The following is a 27024-nucleotide window of genomic DNA, read 5'->3' on the forward strand; positions in this document are numbered from 1 at the left end:
TGTGCATATGTGCGCTGATGCGTGTGGACGTGTGCAGACGTGTGCATGTGTGCTGATGCGTGTGGACGTGTGCAGACGTGTGCACTGATGTGTGTGGATGTGTACAGAAGTATGCAGTTGGTCAGTATGTGTGGACGTGTGCATAAGTGTGCTAATGTGCAGACGTGTGCGTATGTGCGCTGATGTGTGTGGACATGTGCAGGCATGTGCATATGTGTTTGCTGTGTGCGGATGTGTACAGACGTGTGCTCAGTATGTGTGGACATGCATAAGTGTGCTAACATGTGCAGACATGTGCATGTCCCTGCAAGAGCAAAGCTCCAGAGCCCCCCACCCCGAGGCTGCACCCCTCTGTACTGGGTCTTGGGAACAGCTACCACAGCCACAGACACTGTCCCTCTGGGGCCTTGGGCTGCCCGGTGCCCAGTGCCAGGGTGCCTGGGGGACCAAGATCTACCCTCCCTGTTACAACACCACTCCGCCTGCTCCCCCAGCTCCTGGAACACACAGCAGCTTCGTAAAAAGGGGAGGGGTGCAGTGAGGGTCTCCAACTATGGCTGATAGAGACCAGGGACCCAACTCAGCCCCCAAGGGCTCGGGTCCACCATTGTGGAGGCTCGGGGCGGACAGCAGGCCGTGTGCCCTGGGGAGCGGATACCCCGGTCCTGGGGTAAGACATCCAGTGCAGGAAATGCCCTCTCAATGCCGGCCATCCAGGAGGGCATTTCTCAGCAGCCAGGCATGTCCCAGCATCAACCTCACACCCCTAAGCCCCCATGCACCCTCCGACTCTCTAACCCTTGCTCTCAGAGGGCCAGCCCACCCCCAGGAGGTGACACTGACTCACCCCAAGACTGGGCGCATCGTGCTCCTGACCCACCCCTCCCACCGCCAGATCTGTTGGGCCCTCGTTATGACTTCAGAGTGGATGAGACTGTCCGTGGCGGGACCTGACAGCTTGGCTGTGCGGTGACACATGTCATTTCAGCATTCTGACGCCCTCTCCTGTGGGGGTGTCCAGAGGACCGGGGGGTCTTCATACAGCTCATGAGCAAGGGAACGGCCCTTCTAATCTCGCCGACTTCCAGAGATGCATGGAATCACCCAGCCGGGCACGTGACTGCCAACTCCTGCAAGGTCTTCTGGCTGTCTCAATGCTTCCACCCTCTCGTCCCAGGGAGGCAGCACCCACGGGTCCCCGGCACCCCCCGCTGCAGACACCCTCCCCGTATTTGGGGAGAATCAGAGCATCCTGTTGCCCCAGGACAGCGGCAGCACCGGGCAGCAGGGAGCTCAGCAGGGCTCTGCTCCCAAACAAGGTGTGTTGAACAAAGTCGCTGCACATGGCGGGGCGGGACCCTGTCCTCAGGTGGCCGAATCCAGAGGGTGGAGACCACCAACGCACTAGTGAACAAACCATGATTTCTGATGGGGGCAGCTTGATGCCCAATGTGACGGCATCAGGAGGGTCCAGGGGTGAGAAGGTGTGACCACTTGGGCTGATCCCCAAATGCACAGAGGATTCATCGGGAGGTGAGGGTCATGGATTCCCTGGGACACCACCCTCGCCAGGGCCCTGCTCTGCCCTCCCCCCCTAGAGAGGACCCCTGCCCCTCCCCCGTCTCCCACTTGCATGGTCTCTGCAGCCTCCACACCTGGCTGAACCCCTCCCCTTGGTGCCTCCACAGCCTTCATCCGGGTTTCGGGGCCTCAGGACCTCTCCCCCCGCCTCCCACCAGCCTGACTCGCTCATGAGGTTCACAGGGACAGTGGTGCAGGGTCCCAGGGCTCTGAGGCTGGCTGTGAAGTGGAGATGGGCTGGTATTCTTCCCCATCTTGTCTGGAGCAAGTGGGACACAGGGGCAGCGGAAGGAGAATGTCTGAGCTGAGCGGTTAGGATTCTGCCCTCCACCTACCTCTAATGCCAGACTCAGTGTCTCTCCAGGAACCGGGAGTCCCGGGGATCCCGGGGCAGTCAGAGCTCAGAGGGGGTGATGGCACGGTGGTGCCCCGCCTGAGATGAAGGGTGCCAGGAGCAGGGAAGGCTCTGGGCACGGGAACGCTGGGTGAGGGGTAGGTCTGGGCATCCCACAGACTCTGAGATTTCTGAGCCACCCCAATGATGGCCACATTCCTAAAGTCTGACAATAAGACCCCTCAACACAGCAGGCACTGGGACACCTGTTCCTTGCAGGTGGGATGTCGACATTCTGGTGGCGGGGTGGGGATTTAAGGGTGAGGATTAAGGGATTCGGGGGCATAGTTTTATTTCCTCATTCAACAAACATGCTCTGAGTGCTGGAATTTGCCCTCAAAAATGTGGTGCCTCACAACAGCCAACAGTCCCTCAACATACAAACGGATACACAGAATGTGGTCAATTCATACAGTGGAATACGGAACTCCCTCAACTCACAATGGGGTTACGCCCCACTAAACCCATCCCAAATTGAAGATATCCTAAGTCAAAAGTGCATTTAATGCACTGAACCTACAGTCATAGCTCAGCCAAGCCCAGCCTCCAAGTGCTCGGAACACTCACGTCAGCCTACAGTTGGGCAAAAGCATCTTGCACAAAGCCTATCTTACCATACAGTGTTGACCATCTGGTGTCATTTAGTGAACACTGCACAGAAAGTGACAAGCGGTGGCCATGTGGGGACAGGATGGCTGTTACCGTACGTAGGCTGTTGACCGTGCTGATCGCTGGCTCGCGGGGGCTACGCTTACCGCCCAGCATCACGAGAGAGGATCGGACCACATATCAACACCAGCCCAGGAAAAGATCCATGTTCAGACGTGATCCTTACGTCAGACCATCAAAACCACCTGAGCTGCTCAGTTACACCAACAAAAGAGGTGCAGACATGCACTACATCATTCTCCAAAAGGCAGAGGTGGTCCATTGACATGAAATGTCCAGAATAGGTAAATCCGTGGAGACAGAGAATGGACTAATGTTTGCCAGCTCAGGGATGGGGATGAAGAGTGGCTGCTGATGGGGGGGTCTCACTGTGGGATGACAAAAGCCTTCTGGAACCAGGTGGAGGTGAGGGCTGCACCATGAACACTGTGAATGCACTAAATGCCACCAAATCGTAAACTTTGAAATTCTACCACAATCGGGAAACATCGACACCTCTGTCTCTCCTGCTCCCACTCAAGTCCAGAGCTTCATCCTCTCTGTCCCAACTCTGGTAGCAAATTCTCAAAAGGACACTGGTCCATCCTTCACCACGTGACCACCATGGTCAGCTCCCCAGGAAGCACCCTCATCGGGTCTAGCTGCCCCTCCCCCCATAGGGCACCCAGGACCACTATTCTAGGGCCCCAGTCCCCCAACCTTACTTCCCACACTCCCGCCAACCTCTCTCACCCTCTTAAAAAGCTGTGCCCTTCCTTATCTCCATGCCTTCTCTCTGTATGCAGTTCTCTGTCCACCTCTTTCTCCCCAGAAAACTCCTATGCATCCTTCAAGACCCAGTTCAAAAGCCCTTCCACTGAACCCCCAAAGTATCTGTTCTGCCTCTACATAGCTCTGCCCTCAGTGCAAAGGACAGATAACCTGCAGCATGTCTGTCTCCTCTGTGAGACAACAAGCTCCTCGGGGGCAGAAACACATCCTGTTCATCTGGGATCCCCAGGACCTAGCATGATGACTCATGCATCCTTTCATTCCACAAACACCGCAGGAGGCGCAGGATTTGGTGAAGAATGAATAAAGGAGGAAATCAGTATGGAGGCTTCTCAAAAATTTAAAAATAGAAATATCAGAGGATCCAGTAACTCCAACACTGGCTATTTACCCAAAGAAACCTAAAATGCTAATTCAAAGAGATACATGCACCTTACATTAATAGCAGTATTAGCCAAGATGTGGAAGCAGCCAAGTGTCTACCTACAGATGAATGGATAAGGACAATGTGGTGTCTATATGTACAATGGAATATTATGCAATCATCAAAAAGGATGAGATCTTGCCATTTGTGACAATGTGGATGGATCTAGAGAGCATTACGCTAAGTGAGATAAGTCAGATGGAGAAAGACAAACACCGTATGATCCCACTCATATGTGGACTCTAAAAAACAAAGTAAACAAACAAACAAATCAGAAACAGACCCATAAATGCAGAGAACAAACTGGTGGCTGCCCGAAGGGAGACAGGGGACGGGTGGGATGGGTGCTGTCCGGCTTCACAATGCGCACGTCCCCCCGCCTCCCGAGAGAGCCGTGCCAGGAAGGGGAGAGAGGAGAGGACAGGCCACCTCTCCAAACATTTCCTCCTCCTATGAACCCTGGCAGCACTTCTAGGAGGAGCTTCCCCGCTGAAGAATCACAGACCACGTGTGCATGCTGTGCCCTCCACATCATCAGCACACAGTGTGCGCACTCCCATGCCCAGCATCACTTACTCTAGTGGCTTGAATGGCACCCCCTCCCCAAAACTTACATCCACCCAGAACCTCAGAATGTGGCCGGATTTGGAAACAGGGTCTATGCTGATGTAATTAGCTATGGATCTTAAGTTGCAAGCATCCCAGCTTTGGGCAGGCCCTAAATGCAGTGGCCAGTGCCTACATAAGAGAGTGGAGGGAAGATGTGGATGCAGAGACACGGGGAGAAGGCCACGTAAAGACACGGAGGCAGAGATAGGAGTGACGGAGCTGCACCCCCAGGACCACCGGTGGCCCCCAGGCGCTGGGACAGAGGCCCAGAACAGACCTCCAGAAGGAGCCGACCCTGCCAACACCTTGATCTTGGACTTCCGGCCACCACAACCATGAAGCTATAAATTTCAGTTGTGCTCAGCCCCCAGATTGCGGTCATTTGCTATGGTAGCCCTAGGAAACTACTATACGCACTAACATTCCAGATAATTTACCACGTTCGTCACCCACCTCCCGTCTCTAGAATGTACATTCCACCGATGGGTCCCAGGCTCCTAGAGCAGCACCCACCACGTAGCAACAGATCAGTAACAATAGAGAAACGACTGATAACACGCAGGCTCTGGGTCAGTCCACCGGGCTCTGAGTCTCAGCCCCATCATTTACTAGTCATGTGACTTCGGGCAAGTCCCCAGACCCCTCTGAACCCCAGGTTCCTCTTCTGTGGGCTGCAAGTAATAGCCACTCCCTCATGACACTGTTACGGGGCATAAATGCTGGTAAAGGCTTACAACGTGCCTGGTACACGGTAAGCCCTCAAATGTTAGATGTCAGAAATGGAGTCACTCTAAAATTAACAGTGGGTCCCGGCGGAAGTGATTATGCCTCCCTGGGGGCCGTGTCGGGGGACTTATCACACCTGGTGGGCAGAGGGGCGGAGGCCGGGGAGGCTGCTGAGCCCCCAGGACAAAGAATTTATCCCGCCCCCAATGTCCACGGTGCTAGGCTGAGACACCCAGACGTCAGGTCCACAGAGCGGAGCCAGCAGGACATGGACCCAGGGTGAAAGCACAGACACCAAGGGATAAACGTGGGGAGGCCGCATTTCTAAGGCGAGGCCAGGACCTGACTCAGTGGCTGCCATCTGTAAACCCCCAGAGTTTCTGCAGCCTGGGTGTAGGGGTGGTCTGACCTGTACCTCCCCTGGAGGCACCCCGCCCATGTCCGCTTTGCGCCACCATCCCGCCCCCAGTGGCACCATCGGCCCCCGGGGTCGCCCCTTTAGATACAAACTCCTCCTGCCTCCAGTGCGGAGGCCCTGGCAGCCTCCAGGTCCGGGAAGCTTGCGGCTGCTCTGCTGGACCTGGACCAGGAGATCCAGATGGGGAGAGCAAACCCCCGATCCCACGTCCCCACCAAGGGGACGAGGATATTTCCTCTCCTCCCAGAGCACTTCCAACACGGCAGGCGCTTTGCCAGGAAAACATTAGCGACGCCCGGAGAAGAAGGGACCGTCTGCGGCGGATGGGCCTCCATGCCTGCCCCATGCACCCCGCAGGGTCCGCGGCTGGGGGAAGACACCCCCCAAGGCTGAGAACCGGTCCAAGAGCAGGAAATGAGCCCAGCCAAGCAGCGGACCTCCGCCCACAGAGGAGGCTGCCGGGCCGCTCAGGCCCCCAATTAAAGCCTGGTACATCTGTCGGGGCGGCCTGGGGACAGGCAACAGATTCCCCCGCAGACATCTGCCTCAGGAGGAGCGTGCTGGCTGCAGGCTCGGACTGGGGGAGGCCACTGCAAGCTGCTGACTGCCACCCAGGGGAGGGAGGGAGAGAGGGAGGGGAGGAGGGTGGGAGGCGGCTCTTTTTATAGCAAGCAAACAAACAAACTGTTTTGCTTTAAGAAGCCAAAAAGGAAAAAAAGGAAAAAAAATGAAAGAAAGAGACTATGTCTCTGCTGGCTACTGGAAGAGCAGCAGGGCCATCTGGGTTGGCCAAGGGGAGAAGGCTAGGAGCCAGGCACGCTGAGGCCAGGGCCTGCCTTCCGGGGCCCCTCAGACAGCTGGGCACCAGGCCGGCCCGTGCCAGCCAGCCCTGGCGATGCGCTGGGCCCAAGGCCACGCTGTGTGTGACTCACCCCGACTCCTCCCAGAAGCCCAGGGATGCTTCCCCAGTTTCCCAGGGGAAGGGCTTGAGCCTCAGCCAGCTCGTGAGGCCCCCAGGCAGCAAGTGGGACAACGGGGTGCCCCCCCAGTCCACGCTGCCGTCCGTCTGGCGTTCTTGAGCAAGCCTTGAGTGGAGCCCCGCCCCCCCCCCCCCGCCGCACCTCTCCCTCGGCCCCTTCCCTGCCAACTCGGTTACCTCCATCCTTCCTCTGGTCTTCCGAGCCGCACACTGATTCAAGGCACGGCGACCCTCCACCATGGCCCCCCCAGGCCGCCCCTCACCGATGCGCCGCAGGGCTGACCCTGTGTGCCCCTTCCCCACTCCCATTGTTCACACAGAATGCGGGCTGCGAGGCGGAGAGAAAGCTCCATCCCGTCCTACACAGCATGAACTATTTATAACCCTGAAAACATCTTTATTATTATTTTTCTCCCCACCCCCCCAAAACAATCTCACACCACCGAAGGCTGCAGGGCCGCGGGCCGGGGCGCTTCCTCCGGCCCTGCCCAGCGAGCAGATGGCGGTGTGGGCGTTAGGTACCAGCCTCCTGGCAATCCGAACATCTGTTCCCGTTAGAAAATGCTAATTGCCATCAATCAGGACAGCACCTACTCACATTTACATGCAAAAGCACACACGCAAAAAAAAAAAAAAAAACATCTAAATTTCTCCAAGCACTACACTCCCTGCATCTTAACTAGGCGGGTCTGTGCCTTCGCCATGCGAGGAGCAGCCGGGGGCCAGCCCTCATCTGGAAGGCTCCAACCCAGACCGCCCCAGGCTCTCCAGGACCTGCCCCTGGACCCACAGCAAGGGAAGAGGTGGGGGAAATCCCGCGGTGGGGGCCAGGCTCCAGCCCCCCACGGCCTCTCATCTGCCTGCCCCAGGGGTGGACACAGGGTCACTGGCTCTGCACGGCGAGGGTCAGGTCACCCGAACAGAATGCCTGCAGAGACCCGACGTTGCTTTCGGCTCCCTACATTTGGAGGGGGCAGCGACCTCTCTCTGAGCAAAGGTTCTGGTTGTCTGCATATCTCTCAGAAACAACCCCAGCCAAACCCTTCAGCCCAGAGGTCTGCTCCATTTCCAAATCTGAGGGGTGGTCCATAAGTTTCCCTGCCTTGAGTGCTTATGCGGAAATGCTCTGCAGCTCAGGGCCGGTGCAGGGAAGGGACTCCTGGAAGGTGTCAGGAGGGGCCGCAACCTGGTGGTCATTCTCCGTCCCCTAGCTCCAGGTCCCCGGGCTTCACTACAGCCTCTGACCACCATTCAGCTGACACATCATGCACTTCCCCAGACCTGGGTGATCTGGAACAGTCCTGGGAGACTGGGGGTAATGCAGAGGATGGCATGCAGTGACTCAGGATACTGACAACACAGCACAGGTGACCCTCCGCCAGCAATCTGAGGGCCCTCGGTGCTTCCAGAAGGTGGGCCTGAAATATCAGCCTGTTTTATAATGAGAAACGAGGATTTTCCTGAAAGTTCTTCCACACACCCACACACACACCCCAAAGAAAGCAAGCGAATTTGCTCATTTCTCTCCTGGGCACAGGCGCCGTTGCTGCCATGGGGCCCAGGGACTGGTTTGAGGGGTCAGCTTGTCTAGATGGAGACAGGTGTCTCACGGCCGATGAGTGAGGCCCAGGCTCCCCTCACCTGGGGATCGATGCCACCAGGTGGGAAGGGCTCCAAGCTGGCAGGTGGTGTCAGAACCCATGTGGGCCATGTCCTGATGAGGTAGAAACAGGGTCTGTGAGCCCCAGCTCAGGGCTACCTTCCCTCCACGTGAGACATGTCTACAGGATGCATGGTGGGTCTGGGATGTGTTAAGAGAGGCCGCGGGTCACCTCTCTCCCCATCTACTCTAGTTCCCCAAAGCAAGGTGTCTTTGTCAGGTGATGAGCAGATGGGAAGGAGCCGGGCACAGGAAGGGAGGAGGGAGGAGGAGGGATGATGGAAAAACTCATATGGTCTTGTCTCCAAATTCTGGTCCAATTTATTCTTCTTTTAAGAAGGCTCCTGTGCTCGGTGCCTGGAAAAGGCAGGTGCGATGCTGGGGACACAGCCACGTGATGTCCGTGAAGCATGTCCCAGCTGGACACTGTGGCCAGCACTACCATCCCTGCTCCCTGCCCTGCCTGCCTGGGAAAGAAAGGCTTCAAAACCCGCAGCTTCTGTTCCTGCCCATTCCCCAACGGCGAGGGTGGGCAGCTAACCCTGGGCCCTGCCTCACTCTCACCCGAGGCTCCATGGCCAGCAATCATCAGGACCCAGTGGGACTTCATGTGGACCCATTCCATGCCAGGCTCTGTGAGCTGGTACATCTGTGCCCCGTGTTCTACTTTAACTGAGCTCATTATTGTCTTTCCTCAGAATTCACTGTTTCTCTCCACTAAGGTTTTGTGAGTGCTCCTGGGTGGAGACCTTGAACAAGGTCTCCTGAAGCTGTCCTCCCTCGCCTGGCCCCTCCCATGGTGCTCTCTGAGCCTCCAATTTCTCCTGCAGCCCAGGCTCCGACTTCTCCCCTCGGAGGAGCCATGGGCTCAGGGACCTAGAGAAATCCTTCTCCAACACAGGGACTGGGCATCATGTGGCCTCCCTCCCGAGCCCCGAAGCTTCCCCCACAGCACCCCTGACAGCCTGCTTCCCTTCCCACTGGAGACGCAGAACATCCCCTTGAATGGGCACCTGTAGGAGCCTGGAGACCCAAGGACCCTATCCACACCCCAAACCCGAGGGCCAGATCCTGCCCTTAGGAGCATCATGTAACCCTGGAATTCTTGACCCCCACACAGCACTGTGGACATTTGGACCAGGTCATTCTCTGCTGGTGGGGGGCTGTAGGAAGGGGCTCCAGACATGGCCAGTGTCCCCTGGAGGGCACAGTCACCCCCAGGTGAGACCCAGGGCTCTGACCGGGAAGCCTCACGGATGGCAACCACAACCCAGGTGGTCAGTGCTCACTCACGGAATGGCCAAGTGTCGGGGACACAGTGGAAGGTGATCCATCCTGCCTGGGAGGTTAGGGGAGGGCCTAGGAAGCCCTCATGGAGGCATGGCAGTTGCAATTGGCCTGGAAGGAGGGGCTGGATGTTCCCCCGCTGGAGGCGGGGGGACAGGAACCACCAGAGAGGCAACAATGTGGGCAGGACAGCCAGAACACAGGAAGGGGGCAGGACAGGTTCGAGGGGGCCAGACCTTGAACATCAGAGTCAGATGTCACAGGTCACACATCAGTCCTGACCGTCACTCCAGAAAGCTCCTCCGGCATATTTCCACATCCCCTACACCTTCTGCCTGGCTTCCCTCTTTCCCCTTTTCATAGCTTTCCTGCCTTTTGGCTTTGCTGAGTCCTGGGAGCTGCCACAGGCCTCAGTTAAGCAAGGAAACACAACCATGATCATTTGTCCTTACCATCCCAATAAGATTAAAAGAGAATAAAGTTTTCAAAACAAACTTTGCAATAATAATAACAAGCAATGAAAATAAACAATGACTTCCAGAGAGAAAGAGAGGATGGATGGATGGATGGGTGGATGGATGGATGGATGGATGGATAGATGGATGGATGGATGGGTGGGTGGATGCATGGATGGACGGATGGATGGATGGATGGACAGGTGGATGGGTGGACAGACAGATGGACAGACAGGTGGACAGACGGACAGATGGACAGATGGGTGGGTGGACGGACGGGTGTGTGGATGAACGGGTGGGTGGGTGGGTGGAAGGATGGATGGATGGATGGGTGGGTGGGTGGATGGATGGGTGGGTGGATGGACAGATACATACACACATACATAGATGGATGAAAAATACATAGATGGATGGATGGGTGAACAGACAGACGGATGGATAAGTACCCTGTAAACACTGTTCAGTGAGGAATGCTGCACCCATCCTCTTGGACAGGGTCTGCCATGGAGGAAGGGCATGCAGACACAGATCTGCTATCACAGCCCCATCTGACGATCCCTCCATCACACCTACAGGGCCATATGTAACCCATGATTCAACTGTTGTCAGAGTTAAGGGAGAGCATTTCGAGAGAGAGAATGAAAGCACTGTCTAGAACGTTGTATCGAAGACATCCTATGGAAAGCCTTTCATGGAAACCTACTGTGCGCAGAGCTATGGGAGAAACAAAGCAGCAGCAGAAGCCAGTGTCCTTAAGAAACCTGAGAGGAAGAAGGACTGGTGGAGGGGTGAGACAGGGACCCAAGAGAACCTCCACAGGTGGATAGCATAGAACCCTGTGCAGACTGGGAGGGACAGCATCAGAGGACAGAAAACAGAGAGGGTGGGACCTGGGCCATGCCAACTTGGCATCCATCCCAGAGAGTCATTGCCCCAAACCCGGGACGATCGGCATGCCTGCTGGGACCCTGCCGAGAGGAACCACAGTGGCTGGGCTGTTTTGGGGAGAGGAGTGTCATCCTTAAAAAAAATTCATTTTAGGGGTGCCTGGGTGGCTCAGTCATTAAGCATCTGCCTTTGGCTCAGGTCATGATCCCAGGGACCTGGGATCAAGCCCCGCATCAGGCTCCCTGCTCAGAGGGAAGCCTGCTTCTCCCTCTCCCGCTCCCCCTGCTTGTGTTCCCTCTCTTGCTGTGTCTCTCTCTGTCAAATAAATAAATAAAATCTTTAAAAAATAATTTTAAAAATTTCATTTTATCTTTAAATCATTTATGACTCACAAGAAATTACAAAAACAGTACAGAAAAATCCCTTCTGTTATGGGCTGAATGTGTGTCCTCAGAACTTGGATATTAAAGCCCTAACCCCCACCTCAGAATGTGACTGTATCTGGAAATGGAGCCTTTAAAGAAGTCGTTACATTAAAATGACATCATGGGCTGGTCCCTAATCCACCCATGGCTGGTATTCTCATGGAAGAGGAGATGCGGACACAGACATGCCCAGAGGGACGACCCCATGAGGACACAGGGAGAAGGCGGCCCTCGGCAAGCCCAGGACAGGGGCCTCGGAAGGGACCACCCCCACCGCCACCTTGAATTTGGAAGTCCAGCCTCCAGAACTTCGAGACAGTACATGTGTTTACCACCCAGTCTGTGTTCCCAGTTAGGGCAGCCTGAGCACACACACCTGACATTACTGTGGCACATTCCCAAAGCCGCAGCCCGCTCTGGGCATGCCAGCCCTCGACATAGTTTACTCGGGCTTCCCCGCTTTTGAGCGCGGACCTGTGCACCCTCTCTTGTCAGGCCTTCCCAAAGCACCTGTGGTGAAGGGTCGTTTTATTTCCAACCCACTGGAAATATAGGCTGTACATAAGGAACACATACGCTATACAAAAGGGATTATTGGAAAAAACGGACTAAAAAAGACAACATACAAAGTCCAATGACTCTTTAAATAGATCCACGAGACATAAAATCACTCTTACAAACGACTCTCGGTGCTCACTCCAGGGGCAGCAGTTCACGGGCAGGCTCTGTCCATACCCCTCACTTTGACTAGCTCTGATCTGGATCGTTCGAAACATGGGACCTGAACGAGGGCCGTCCCCAGAGAGCCATTGTGGGTTCCAACTCTGGATGGCCCCATGCTAATCCTTCATCTGTGGCTCAGTTTCCTCGTGGAACTCAGCTCATAGGGTTGTCATGAGGATTCCCAGGGATGACCCAAGTCAGCCCCGCAATGGGAACCTTGTATAGACAGCCCGCGTGTACGTGTCACCCCAGGACGTCAGCCTGACCCATCTCCACGCCTTCGATACCGCATTAGAGTCCCCAGGCCCTCAGATGCCTCCCACATGAAGGTGTTCTAGGAGCATGCTATTTGATCTTGGTTGAATTGGGTTCTTGGGTTTATCTTCTGATAGCTTCCAGGTTCTTCCGTAATGCTGACATCCTAATTAACCCCCACTGGTAGCGGCGGGTGGCCACACCCTGCGAGCTTCCTGTAGCTCCAGCCATTACTCAGCAACACTCCACTCGGTGACACAAGGTCACTCAAAAACACCATCTGTCCAAGCTCTACCTCCTCTCCCACCCCAAAGAAGCAGAGAAAAATGATTCTGGCCTGCCTCCGTGTTTTCCCTCTGACACACGCGCACACATGGAACTAAAGCTGGGCTTGTCCCGACCTCTACTTCCAATTTAATTTTTCTTCCTCAGACATTTGCTGACACTCCTTTTCTGTTCTTTGCCCCACAGAACACAGATGTCTTTGAAAGCGCCAGGCCTGGGAATACCTAATGTGTCCTTGTAAATCGGATAAAAAAAGAATTTTCTCCCAATCCATAAACATCCTTGCTTGCCGTTTGCCCTTTAAGTGAAGTTCACTGCCAGCCCGCATGTCGATGCAGAGGAACGAAGGGAGGACCCCAGGGAACCGCATGGGTGCCCGCTGGGCAGTGGGATCAGAAAGAACAGTGTCACCCTCTGGGTGAGGCTGGCCCACAGACCCTCACGGCCCCTGGATCGTAAGCCAGTTTGAACGCAGAATCCATGAATGGGTGCCGATCCCCCTGGAACCCACCTGTGTCTCCAGCTGGGACATCTTTAAGTCACAAGTTCCAGGCACGACTCTGTGTGACAGGGACCCTTCAGGTCCCGCGTGTGTACCTGCGTCAACCAACATCCCGAAGCATGAAGATCGCCCCTCCCTCCCCTCCATGCACCTGTGGATGGCAACAGCCATTTTCCAGGTCGTCCCTAAGACATGGCCCTTCTTCTGATGCTCAGCCTCACACAGGAAGGCGGATCGGGAACAAAGTTTTCCCAGAAGGCCACCTCGCCCACATTTGACTTTTGCATCCGTCAGCATCCATGCAGCGTGTCCCCAGGCTCTGTTTCCTGCCTGCGTTCCTCCTTGTGCCGGTGCCATTTGTTTCTCGTTCTAGTTTCCTCGCGCCCCCCCCCACCCAGTTTCGGATTCTCACTTCTGCCATCGTCGGCTTGACTTTATTCCTCCTGGACCCTGCTGGCCTCCTTCGTCTTCAGAGCTGGCTCATTCCTAAACCGTAGCCCAACACCAGGTCCCACGGCCTCCCCAGGTCTCCTCCTCCCCCGCTCCGACTTCTCCTTCCAAGCCCCCCTTCCTTCCTCCAGGGACGCCCTCACCCGCGGAACGAAAGTATGTGCTCCACACTTGCCCCACCAACTGTTCGTTTTCAGGCCTGGATTTGGAGTCTGGCTTTTTAATTCTTGGTTCACTCTCAAGACCCATCTCAACAGTGGGATGGTGGGAAGGGCGGGGGGAGGAGAGCAAATCCAGGACACGAGAAAGGATCTCAGCTGAGACCACCAGGTACCACTGCTCTCTGTTAGTGGAGGTCCTGTGACCTCGGGGAAGGGTCTGACCAAGAAGTCCTGTCTTCCAGCTCAGAGTCATTCTGGCCTTCACTTCCTGATGGGCCTACAGGCACATTCTCGCCATCGTCTTAAGAGTGACTGACAAGCGTCCTAGCGTCCTTGTGAAATCCATGGGGGCGGGGCCCATCGGGGGACGTGTAGAGGTCACAGTCTTGGAAGTCTTGGAAGACACAGTGGGTAGAATGATGTCCCCTAAAGGCATCTGTTGAAGGCCTGACCCCCAGAACCTGTGAATGTGATCTTATTTGGACTTGGGGGTCTTCGCAGATGTCATCAAGGATTAAGATGGGATCCTACTGGAGTACGGTGGGCCTAATCCAATGGCTGGTGTCCTGACAGGATGAGGGAAATTGGGAACACACACACACACACACACACACACGGGAAGGCACAGGGACAGAGACACAGAGCGGAGTGGCCATGTGGTGACAGAGGCTGGGTTTCCCAGCCAACGACTGCCAGCAACCCCCAGGATCTGCGAAAGCGGGCGCGGCCCGCTGACACCTTCATTTCTGACATCCCGCCTCCAGAACTGGGAGAATCGGTTCTGCTGTTGCTCCTGTGTGGACGCGGCCCCAGGACGCTCCCACGGAGCACCTGAATTCCGAGCGCTGAGGCCGGGGGACCAGGCCCGCGCCCGCAGGATGGCAGCCGACTCCCACACTCTCATCTCAGCCGGTTTCCGTGTGGGGAGCAGCCAGCAGAGCCTGCCTTCCAGCACCAGCACCCGCTGCAGCTGGAAACGCTTCTCACCTTTAATTGTTCTAAATGCTTCAACACACTGAGTGACTAATGGGCTCTAATTGGACAGTTCTGCGGAGGGGCTGCTGTGACCGTGCCCTCCAGGCCCGCCCAGCCCCCAGGGCTGCTCACTGACACAGCTCCAGAGTCACCAGGAGAAAACAGGGACCTGTTCTATTTTTTACAAATGTCTCACCAGTGCTGACAGCAGTTTTATTCTTTGACCAACAAATATGGGGCAAAGAAAAGGATAGCGGGGAAGCCAGAAGCAGATGGGGATCACGCATTCCCATTGCCTCCAAGGTTGGCGACACCTGCCTGGGACAGGGAGAGGGGCTCCTGGAGGGAAAGCCACACTGCTCAACTCCGTGGGTGCTAAGGATTTGCTGGGGAGGTTCCAGGCCTTCCTCACACCCCTGGAGGAAGGGCAGGGGACGGAGGGAGGCGGTGCTTGTCAGTCATGAGGTCCTCCTCCTCTCCCTTCCTCAAGGGCACATCCCCAGAACCTGTTCCAGCAGCAAGTGCTCAGAAGCAAGGATTAAAGCCGATCTCAACACCCTCCCCGAATCCTCCTTTCCAAAAAACATTTAGCAAGAAAAGAGGAACCACGGATGTTCCTAGAAGGATCCATGCTTCCAAAGACGGGCTCAAGCTAGAGTCTTCAAATGGAACTATCAGGTCCAGGAAGAAGTGAGATGGCCCTAGGAGAAGGCAGATGCACCGGCCGCACCCTTCAGGTGGCATCCCCTGCCCCACCAGCGGCAACCGGGACTCCCTCACGCGTGGCAGGGATGTATTAACTGCAAGCGTCAGAAAAACATCCCATTGGCGTCTGGTGCAACTAGATAAAGCCGTGCTCTCCCTCTCCCCACCACGGGGGAGACGTTTACCTCGATGCTCTAGAAAGCTCTGTGTACATTAATATTGCTGACGCGGGCAGGCTTTGCTTCAGCTTGGCCCCCCGAGGATGCCATGTGATGGATTCCAGTTTAACAGCTTTTAAAAACAAGCAGACAAGAGACGGGGCGTGATGGATGGTGCAGGAAGCGCACTCATTCGGGGATGATTTATGGGAAATCACACATGGCAGCTCAGGGGTCCGTCCCCAAGGCGGGGGGGGGCTGGGGTTCTCGTGTTGAAGGGGGCAACGCCCGACGTACATCGGCTACAGAGTTATGACACGCTCACCCTCTGCCCCAACACCAGAGCCGGGCAGCCCCTGCTTTCGGGAACATGCATGCCCCGTACAGGGCCATGTTTCAAACGCACTTGACGAAGTGCCTCTGGCCCGGCCCGAAGCCCGTCTCTGTGAGCAGGAAGAGTGAACTGTGGTTGGACCTTCTCCTCCCCTGCAGGCTTCAGGAGCACCCTGGGAGGGGCTGGAGGTCAGGGTAGAAGACCTTTTAATCGCTCGGCTCCAGAGGTGGCCCCCCCACCCCACAAACATCTGGAGAAGGAATAGCCGGCGGTACCCTCTGCTTCGTCGGAGTGACCCTGACGCACAGCACAGCGGTTCAGCAGTTTGGGAGGATTCAGACGGTCAGGTGAGAATGGCAAGGGGGACGGAGGGTCAGGGGAGGGCCGGGGATGGAAGAGTCAAGACACCCGCCATGAGTTTTTCCAGGCTGCTGGCAAGCGGGTTCCCTCCCCAGCGCCCCGAAGCACTGATCTGCCCCAGGCCTCCACCACCGCACATAAGAGACAAATCTCATTTTGTAGCAGATTAATTTCCATCCATGTTTTTAATAGGGACTCAGAATTTACAGTAAAATCCAAACTGAATCCATATTTAAAGGATAAGCCTTAAAATGGGATCTAATTTATGGGACCGTTTCCAAGGTAGAGGAGGTGAGCCCCCCAGGCCCCCAGCAAGGACGATTCTGTGTGATGGGGAGCTACACTGAATGGTCCCCCGTGTCCAAGGGGATGGAACAGCAGGGGCTCTGGCAGCTTCTCGCCTGCCCTGCCCTTGCCCGTGACTGACCCCAAAGCGCTCTGAGGAGGCAGCTCCCCAGTGGCTCGCTACCACCATGGAAGGTGTGCAGGAGCACCTCACAGCCCCGCCCCCCCAGCTTCCCCCAGATCCCCATCCCCAGCCGGCTCTCCTGCCCACCACCTCCGCAGAGGCCAAGGCGCGCTCCGTGGTGGGGGGTGGGGTGATGAAATCCGGGGGAGGGGCCTCCGCAGTGGGGGAGGGATGGCAGGTCGGCTCCTCTCCCTGACTTTCCTTCCAGACATCAGAACCCGATGCACTGGGGCGCCCGGGGGTGGGCTTGGCTCCCTCTGGAGCCCCTGCGTGGGCCCCCTCGAGGAGAGCGGGGACCCCGGGTGGGCCGCGCTGCCAGGTGGAGGGTGTCTGCAGGGCTCAGGAGCCGGCACTCCCCCGACCACTGCTCCCAGATCCACCGCCTGCCTGAAGTGGAGGCAAAATTCAGCCCGGCTTCCTCTGCAGGCTTCAAACTGCTGGGCATGGCTGGGACACCAGAGTCTTCCCCTGGTGCCTTCTCTCCCCGACTCGGCCCCCTGGGAGGAAGGAGACGCAAATGGCCACTGCCCATTTCATCAGTTCAGAGCCTGCCTTCAGATCAATGAGAGGCTGGAAAGAAGGGAGCAGCTCCAAGTCGACAGTAGCTTGTGAAGGCCCCCCTGAGCCCCGAATTCCCCAGAACTGCCATCAGGGACCGACCGGTCTGGTGCTTTGGGCTTTGACAACCCCAAGAATTGACCTTTTTCCCTGAGGCTGGACCCTGCAATCTCCTTCAGGGAAAAGTGTCTTCCAAGGGGTCACCTGCCCATAGGATGTTGGCGCTCTGGTGCCCTTCCTCGGGGGCGGCACCGCGTGCACGGGCTTAGAACCAGGATCCTGAGATTTAGGGGACGGTGCATGACCCCAGGGGGGCTTGGCCCACACTGAGGTCAGCCCCAGGCCATGTGCCCACTGCAGGTGGTTTTATGGTAACACCGTGGGGACCCCAGAGCTGAAGGAGTCAGAAGGTCCCATGAGATCGAGACTTTCCAAACCAGCACGTGACCAGGCTCCTCTGTCCCAGTACAGCCGGGGGGTGTGATCTTCCTCTGCGGGCTCTCTAAGGGGTCCCCAAAGGTTTAGCGATGGGGTGACAGAGTCATTTCAGTGTAGAAGGGTGGTTGTTTAGAATTCTCATCTCAAACATGTCCCCGGGCCCACCATTCTCATCCTGGGTCCACAGTACAGCGGGCCCATCATTCTCATCCTGGGTCCACGGCACAGCCACCCTCCCTGGGACAAGCAGCAGCCTCCTCGAGGCGCTCTGCTTCTGCTCTGACTTCCCTCCCCGTCCATCCCCACACAGAAGGTAATGTCATCTGCATACAACTCAAATCTGCTGATTCCACCCTTTGCTCAGAGCCCTTCCATGGCTCCTACCGTCTTTAAGACAAAATCCCGAATCCTTATTCCTGGCCCAGAAGCTTCTGACTTACACCCTGCACCTTCTCCCCTGCTCCCCCACTCGACCCTGCCAGACCAGCCCTTTTTGCTACTTCTCCAACATGCCTCGGGGCCTTTGCACTCGCCAGACCCTCTGCCAGAACCACTCTCTCCCCAGGCCTCGTCGGCTGGTTCCCACCCTCGCTCCCATCAGCCTCTGCCCAGAGCAGCAGCCTCCGCGGCCTGCCCGGGACTGTCCTGGGGGAGCCTCAGCACTACCTGACTTTACTCTACATGTGGGTTCATCCCACTGGAATGTAAACAGCAAGGGCTTGGCTTTGTCTCCCCATCTCCGGCCTGCACCACCGGGTCAGCACGTCAGGGTGCTCGAGGACAGCTGAGTGACAGCACGCAGACCAGTCAGTGCACATCAACCCACTGAAGGAGAGGCCCCAAACACCCTGAGGCAGAAATAAGCAGCGCATGCCCAGAGATGCCCCGATACCCGGTACAGAATCTGATTCTGTGCACTCTTAAAGGATACTAGAGAGGCCAGCCTGTGCGCTCAGCTCCTTGCCCAGAATTCTCCTTGGCATCGTGTGCGTTAGCACACAGGCAGACAGCAGGGCGAGGGGTTCGAGTCGTTCCTGCCCTGCCTTGGATGAGCCCACCCCTCCAGTTTTGGGCAGTGTCTCGGCAGGGAGCGGGGCTGCACTGAGCTTCCTGGTGATGTGATCCAGACCCTGTCTGGTTTCGTCCCTGGCCTCTGGAATTCCCGAGGGATGGGAGTGTCATCTGTTATTCCCACACCTGACTTCCCGCTAACTGGGTGCCTCGGGGCTCGGGGTCCTTCGAGAGAAGCACCGATTGGAGAGCTGAACTTTCCCTTCTCCCTCAGGGGACAGAGAGGGGCAGGAGACAGGGTCCAGTCTTGTGGCCGATGACATAATAGGACTCCAGGAAAACTCTGGACACCCAAAGCTCAGGGAGCTTGGTGACGGGTGAACACGTGGATATGCTGGAAGGGTGACCTGTTCTAACCCTACAGAGGGAGAGCAGACCTCATCCTACGGGTGTCCTTTATTATAAAAACGTAGCCATCAGTATGGCTCTTAAGTTCTGAGAGTCATTCTAGCAAATTATCAAAACTGAAGGTCATGGGAATTTGTAGCTGGTACGTCAGAAGTGCAAGTGGCCCCCAAGACTTGTGGCTGGCGTCTGAAGTGGGGCGGCCTGATGGGGGACAGGCCCCGAGCCTGCAAGGGTCTGCCACTAACCTGCTAACCTTGGGTGGTTTCTGCCACAGCTGAAGTGGAATGGAGCCATCAGGCGGTCCCCTCTGGAGCCCGGTGGAGGCATGAGTGCTGCTCGAGGGGCTGCAGGGAGATCTGGGCAGGGGAAGGTCAGACCAGGCCTCGGCCTCTGCAGCTTCTCGCACGGACACCAGACAGGGGACACCACACCCCGTCCACCTTCCTTCCTAGGATAATAACCCTGCAGCCAGGCTGATGGATTTCAGGTCACAGACGGCAGGTACTCCTTACAAATTCAAGCCAGCACATTCCCGGGGATCTGCCGATACTCCCCATCCTACCCCCAAGCCCCCCCAAAACACGGCGATCCTCACACCAGAGCAAGCAGAACGTCCCCACCCTGCCATTCCCTTGCGCCAATAAAATGTTCTTCCGTCGCAAACCCAGACTCCCAGGACTGTTCTGGCCGGCGGCAGCCTTACCTGGTAGTGGTGGGTGAGGTCTGCTTCGCTGTAGCAGGGAGGTCTCCCACGGGGGTTCTTTCTGGAACTTTCTTGGGTGGAAGTTTGCTGGGAAAATAGTGAGAATCAACAGGAAAAGCTTCAGGTTCTCAGAGACAGATTCTCAACCTGAAGGAAAAGAAAAGAAAAAAATGTAAATGCCTTTGAAGCAAACATCCTCTTTTCAATATAAAAAAAACACAGGTGTGAGTACCCAAGAGAAGAGGGGGTGTGGCCACCAGGGATCACACCCCAGGGGACAGAGAGGAACTTGTGGGGGAAACAAAACATTAGGACCCTATCCCCAAACGGCAGGTGGGCCGCCCCCTGCTGTGTGGTCAGCCCTCCCACTGTGATGCACCCCCCAACTGTTCTTTGACCCCCTCCCCATGCTGGGCCCACCCAGTCTGGTCGCGCCCCCTCCCCCCCCACTTCCTGCCTCACCCAGTGCAGAGTCCAGGACCCCCCACTGCTACCATTGCCAAAACTCCCTGGTCCCGCTCTTTTTAAAAGATTCTTTGGGTGATGTCACTCTCCTGACATATCCCTCCAACACTGTCCTGTGTCACTGGGAGAAAACACCCAGAGTTGCTACAGTGGCCAGCATGCCAGGTGAAACCAGGTTTGGGGACCCCGACGCTTACACGATTTGGGGGGCTGTCTAGGATGATGAAGGCAAAAATAAGCTGCAGGGTCTTGCTCAGTGTGTGGGTTCATAGCGTCCTGGTAAATCTTCCTCTGCCCCTGGGACCCTAGGCAGTGCCCCCCCCGCAGCCCCCGGGCCTCCAGGCTGCCCCCCCACACACCATGCCTTTGTACCTGCGTTGCTCGGGACTCTCTTCCCTACATCACTGCATGTCTCGCCCCTCCCTCCCTCGGGACTCTGACATCTGGCCTTTCCAGTGACTAATCCCGAGCAGAACACCCTATCAAACACGGCGGCCGCCCCCCTCGGCAGTCCCTCCGCCTCTCCCCGTGAACCTCCCCCAGGACCGATGGCATCTGCTACCACACAGATGCATCGCCCCTGGAATGCAAGTGCCCTGAGGGCAAGCACTTGGGTCTCTTTTCCTCCATACTGATCCCCAGAGCCTACCCCGTGCCTGGCACACAGCGAAGCTCACTCGGTGTTTGTCAGGTGAAGGACTGAAGGCATGAACGACCCCCTTTTATTCTCCCCTATGCACACATTAGGCTTCTATAGAAGAGTGTCCTTTATTGCACCCCAGAGTCAGGGTTCCCAGGAAACACAAGGGGGCTGGTTAGTTGCTATTTGGAGGTAGAGGGTACCTGGGCCTCAGAAGTCCTTTCTTTGCTTCATTCACCCCCACCCCATATGCGTGCCATCAGGCAGACGGGACACAGACCCCGTTCAGGACCTCCTCTCTGGTCAGCCCCCAGAGACTGGCTCTGGGGCAGGGTCCTGAGCCAGGTTGGCCGGGGACTGGTTCCCCCAGCCCGCCTCCATGGACTGGCTCCTGCTAGCACGTCACCAGAAATCCCACAACGGAGCTTTAAAAAAAGGAAAGAAAAGACTACCAGTTTGTTTCTTTTCCTAAAATCCAGTTCCTTAAAGGAGAACCACCCACATCCCACATGGCAGGGCCAACCCCACAGAGCACCGCCAACCGCGGAGAAACGCCCAGACCCCGCCCGCCTTTCCAGTGACCATCCAACGCCATCCATGCACACTGCAGGAGCTGGGCATCGGAGAGAACGGAAAACGGCCCTAAGCTCCGGGAGGCCACTTGTCAATGCGAAAAGCAAGTCTGTGACCTGTTCTCCTGGGCTGGTGCTAAGTTAGGCAGTGGGAGAGGTGGCCAGGGGAAGGCCCAGCAGGAGGAAGGGGAGCCCCGGTAGAGGCGGCTCCAGGTGGTGACCAAGCTGGTGGGCAGACAGGGCAGGTAGGCAGGCTCCTCTTGGAACCAAGCGCCTGACCCTCAGCAGCCAGCACAGAAGGCTGGAACTCCTTCTGCGCCACACCCACAGGAACAGCAGCAGGGTGGACAGGCAGACAGCGCCACGGGGACCTAAACCCAAGAAGGACAGATGACAAGGCACAGGGAGCAAAGACAGTGAGGGGAGAGGGGCTGTACAAGAATCCAGGGAGCCCCCAAACTCCTCTCTCCCCAGCACATGGATGGTTATGTACAATTCCTGAAATCCGGGTCACCTTCTCCAGCGTGATGCCTTCACGTCCCCCCCACCGGCCCCCCGCCACTTGTGTGCTGAGCTGTGTGCCCGGTGCCCCGACTCTGCACACCCCCCTCGGGAGCCGCGCAGGCCTGGAAAGGAGAGCTTATTTCACTTTGCTGGGTGGTACACAGCCAGCGGGGCTCACTTAGATGGGGGAGCATGGGCCGTGGGGTCACTGGGACTGGGCCAGCAGCCCTGAGCTCCCCCCACCCCCGCCGGGGCAAGCAGCCCTGCCCCGGCCAGGCCTCGGGGACCCAGGGCGAGAGCCGGCCTCACCAACGGTGGTTGTCCTTTGTGTCCTTAAATGAGAGTTCATTTCACAGCCTGTCCCTGATTGAAACTGCGCGGTCTCCCCTACTCTGCAGGACGAAAGACCGTCCACCACCCACCGTGCAGAACCGGGGGCCTCTGCCCTGGGGTTTTCAGGGACACAGGACTCACCAGCTGCCAGCGGGAGGGACTGGTCCCACCTCCATCTTCACAAAACAGACAAGGTAAGAGACAAAAGGCCAAGCAAGTAAGAAGCCATGAAGTCTCTCCAGGCCCCAAGGCTGGCTCCAGGAAAAGGGAAAAGAAAAGGGGCACCCGTATGGCTCAGTCAGTTAAGCGTCTGCCTTCAGCTCAGGTCAGGATCGCGGGGTCCTGGGATAGAGTCCCGCAGCATCGGGCTCCTTCCTCAGAGGGGAGTCTGCTTCGCCCTCTCCCTCTGCCGCTCGCCCTGCTTGTGCTCTCTTTCTCTCTCTGACAAATAAATAAATAAAATCTTTTTAAAAAGAAGGAAAAAAAGGACAGCAGAAGGCCCACGGTGCTCACAGCACAAGGCGGCCAGGCCTGCCTAGCTGAGGCCCAGGGTCAAGGCCACAGCCTACTGTCCCAAATCCATCAGGGGAGGGGGCTGCATCGTCCCCCTCCTGGGAACCACGCTCACTGTGTCCCACCCCGCACCAAGCACAGTGGCAGGTGCCTGTGGTTCCGGCCTCTGCCAGCGCATAGCCCGGGGCCAGAGGTAAGCAGGGAGCCTCCAACTGCTGACCGTCAATGTCCATATCCTTGTGCCTCCTGCTGTAGGGGGTGGGCCTCCCCCCACACTGCAGAACCCCAGGGCCAGTGGGCACATGGGTTCACTGGTGGCCAGGACTCTCCCCCACCCCCTCGACCTGCTTCTTCAGGATCCAACCCCCTCACTTTAGATGGGGGAGCCCTCAAAATAATTTGGGGGTGGACAGAGGCTGAAGTTTCCCAGGAAGGCTGACATAGGTAGTGGGGGCCCCAGAAGGACGTGATCCCGGGGAAAGAACTGGCGCTGGAAAGTACTAGGTGTGGTCCTACCAAGGGCAAGGACAGGGAGCAGGCTGGGAGGGTTCACTCTCAGGGAAGGTTTCTCCAGCGCATTCCCACCCGTCCCCCTATCTCAGCTGCCAATTAAAGTCTCCGGGGCCCATGGTGGCTACAGAGCCAGCCCAGCTCCCATCTCTGCTCCCAAGGGGGCAGACAGCTGGGGCTGCCTTTGGTGCCCTGGCCCCAAAAGGCCTCCTGTTGGGATTCTTGCCATTAGGGAGAGAAGATAGAAAAATAAACACTGGGACTTCTAAAAAGTGTCTTCTGCAAAAAATAAACCAACACACAAATAGGCACCAGCCCCAGCAGAGGCTCCTGCTAGAACAGACCTGCATGGATGGGAGATCCTCTGGCCACCCTCAAACTCCAGCCCTGAGAGAGACTGGGCAGTCGGCCCCTCTGTTTCTCTCTGAGGACCCCTGTCCTCAGCCCACTACAAGGCTGGGAGGGGGAGAGAAGGGTAGAGGAGATCAAGGGAGGGGGAGAACCCGGCCAAATCACCATCATCATCATCATCATCATCAAAATAGGATAAAGCTTAGTCCGAGGGCAGCCCCCAGTTGGTCTTTCTCAGCACTGTGCTCAGCAGGTACTCCGTCAGCATCCGTTAAATGAACAAGGAAAGGAAGGAGAAGGCACGTCTAGGTGAGCCGCGCACAGGTGAGGAACGTGTCCTCGCCAACCTGAAAACCAGCAAGCGGACGTCACTGCCATTCATTTGGGGCTGTGGGTGGTAGGGTCTCTGGTGCCCAGAGGTGGGGGTGAGGTCACATTCCGCATGTGAACAGTGGAGCCCCCCAGAGACCCACACTCACAGCTTCCCAGGCAGAGAGGGGCCCCAGCACAAGACATCCATTCAGGCTGGTTTTCCACATCTTCAAAGAGAAAGGCAGCCCTGGACTTGGGGACACAAGGGCAGGCTGGGGACGGCAATAGTCCTTTCTAACTGGGGTCATCTGAGGAAGTGGCTTTATGTAGGATTCGAGCTGAGGCAACAACAGAGAAGCAGAGACACCCCACCGGCGCCCCTCACGCTGTGCCCCCTCCCTGGGCCTGCGGCAGGCACACGGGCCCTGTCTGGGCAGGTGCAGCCCTGCAAGCTCAGGACTTGAACTCGGAGCACCCCTCATCTGTCTACATTCCCGTTCGATGTCCCAGAGGGACTCAGGAAGTGGCCTCTGCAAACCCCAGGGGGCTCAGCTCGCCCATCTCAGAATGGGGCCTTTCTCCCCGAACCACACCTTCGCTGGTTCATCTCATTGCCAGGAGGAACCTCTTCCTCCACCAGCTCTGCCTGGCAGGAAGTCGAGGAAATCCAGAGCAACAGAAAGCAAGCCGGGGGCTCCCAGAGGCGGGGCGGGGGCGGGGAATGGGGTGCGGCTGTCAGGAGGTGAGTGAGCCGGGGACTGCACTGAACAACGCTGTGTTGTGAATGGGAAAGCTGCCAAGGGAGTAGATCTCAAAACTCGTCGTCCCGGGAAAACGCGTGTGAGCATGTGAGGGGACGGATGTCACCCCACCTCACTGTGGTGGCCTCTTCACAGCACGTACCTACCACGAGTCATTATGTCACACACCTTAAACTCAGGCAAAGCTGCCTGTCACTTGTACTGTGGTAAAACCTGGCCAATTCAACGTAATGGCAAGGGTTGGGATTCGTTTTTTAAAAACCACCGACACATCCAAACCAAGCGGAGCTGCTTGTCCTACCGACCACACGGTCCGGTGGGACACGGAGCCCTCGCCCGCGGGGACTCAGCACTCGCATCGCTTCCTGTCTTCATTTCCCTCTGAAGCGCTCCCCTCCCCGCTGCTCGTGCCCCTTCTCCCGGCTTCTGTCCCCCCCGACCTCTGGCACCGTTCGGGGTGATGGCGCTGGCCTGTCCAATTCCTCCCCTCCCTGATGCCTCTCAGTCTCTGCTTCCCCCCAACACAAGCCAATGACCAAACCCAGGGCGTGACATAAGACATGCTAAGAAGGCAAAACTGGCCACCTCTTGAGCCGGGGGAAGAATAACACGGGGCGTTTCGTCACGAGAGTAAAGATGATAGGGAATACATAATATTCTGAACACATGAGTCTCCTCCTTCCATTTTTAAGCCAGAAAACAGCTTCGTTCCTGACTCCCCTCATGCCTTATGAATCCCATCTCTGACAAAAAAAATAATAGTAATAATTTGGATTTTATTATCCTGGCATCTACTGGGAGTCGGTGACAATTCTACTGTAGCTGAGCTGCGGCTTCTTCTTCCTTTAACACCAGTGAGTTTTAATAATACAGTGTACCTTTAGGTATTGTTGGAATGTTACATTATTCAACGCATCCAACGGGAATGAGAAGGCCCTTATGCAATTTATGTGTCCTCTGCACTGTGTTTAACGCTTGGGAAATGGAGGGGTGTAATTTGGGAAGCAATTTTCCCCAAGGTCGGGGAAAGCAGTTTCTGGCGGAAAGGCTGGGGGCTGTGTGACCCCAGTGACAGCCAGGCTTGAAGTGGGGGCCCCAGGGATTCCAGGCCCCGAAGCAGAAGCGCTCCCCAAATGTGAGAGAACTCCAGCCCAGCTGTGACTGCACTGCACACAACCTATTGGTGAGAAGGAGTTGCCCAGGGCACGACTCAAAGCATTCCCAGGCTCCCCTGTGCATCTTCCATGCTTCCCTCACCGAGTCAGCCTGGGTTCCTGAGTCTAGGAATCAATGAGCCGGACCGAGAGCCCTGCTTCAGGCCCTTGGGGAACTTTAGGGCAGCTGGTTCCTGCGGGCTGGGCTTTCCCAAAAGCATCATTCTAGCACTGAGCACCCATCTAGTCCCTCCTACACTAGAGACTGGGGACACAGATGAGAACACCACACGGGCCTGTCCCCAAGGGGCTTGCACTACAGAGGGAAGGATGATGAGCAAACCAGAAATCCAGCAGAGGAGGGATAAGGCCTCACATGAGACGTCAAGTGCCACAGGGCAGACCTCAGTTGTGCTGGGTGCATCTAGAACAGTGCGTGGCACAGGACGGGCTCAGTAGACACATGTGAGTGGCTGAATGCACAGACGAAGTATCAGTGTGGGGGGCCCACAGCAGACAGAGACGCACCTCGCTCATCCTGAGAGGCTGCTCTCGCTTCCCGGAGGAGGGGGCCCACCGTGGAGGGAGTCCTAACGACCCAGCAGCGGAGCGGGTGGGCCGGCAGGTATGGAACCACGCTAGGGGGGCAGAGAGGCGACTTCGAGGTCTGGGACTGGACACGTAAGTCCGGCACCAGATCCAGGAGCACCTTGAACACCGCGCCAAGGACTTTCAACAGCCACCTGAAGAATGCTCCGCAGGAAACTATGCAGATTTGTGTCTTAGGAAGTTGGCTCTGGTGCCTGTGAGGCCAGGACAGAGGGGGTAAAAACTAAGGCAGGAATCTCAATCTGGAGGCAGCCGCTGGCTGTCACATGAGAAACTGAGACTCCCACCAGGCAGATGGAGACTGGATGGGATGACGGGCAGGACTCAGGGGGCTTGCACCGGGTGGATGATGGGGTTTGTCACAGGGTTACGTGCACTCCCGATGGTATTCTTGACACCTTGGTATACGTTAACCACTACAGAATAAGGCTTCCCAAGGCTTGTGGGGTTGGGTTCAGACTTAGACGTGTTGTGTCTGAAGAGCCCCTGGGACATCTGGGGGAGGGGGTACTTGGCAGG

At 56.8% G+C, this 27024-nt stretch overlaps 1 protein-coding gene across 3 annotated transcripts in view; it reads right to left on the reverse strand.

Annotated features, from left to right (window-relative positions):
* The window catches only part of RBFOX3 (RNA binding fox-1 homolog 3), a 413554-nt gene that overhangs the window by 294752 nt on the left and 91778 nt on the right, over positions 1–27024 (reverse strand). For all 3 annotated transcript variants that reach the window (XM_032429503.1, XM_032429501.1, XM_032429502.1), the window contains exon 2: positions 19782–19928. The gene's annotated coding sequence lies outside the window, so the exon portion shown is untranslated. The remainder of the gene's footprint in view (positions 1–19781; positions 19929–27024) is intronic.

This window comes from Phoca vitulina, unplaced genomic scaffold (genome assembly GCF_004348235.1).
Source record: "Phoca vitulina isolate PV1807 unplaced genomic scaffold, GSC_HSeal_1.0 scaffold41, whole genome shotgun sequence".
In the NCBI taxonomy this organism is placed as follows: domain Eukaryota; kingdom Metazoa; phylum Chordata; class Mammalia; order Carnivora; family Phocidae; genus Phoca; species Phoca vitulina.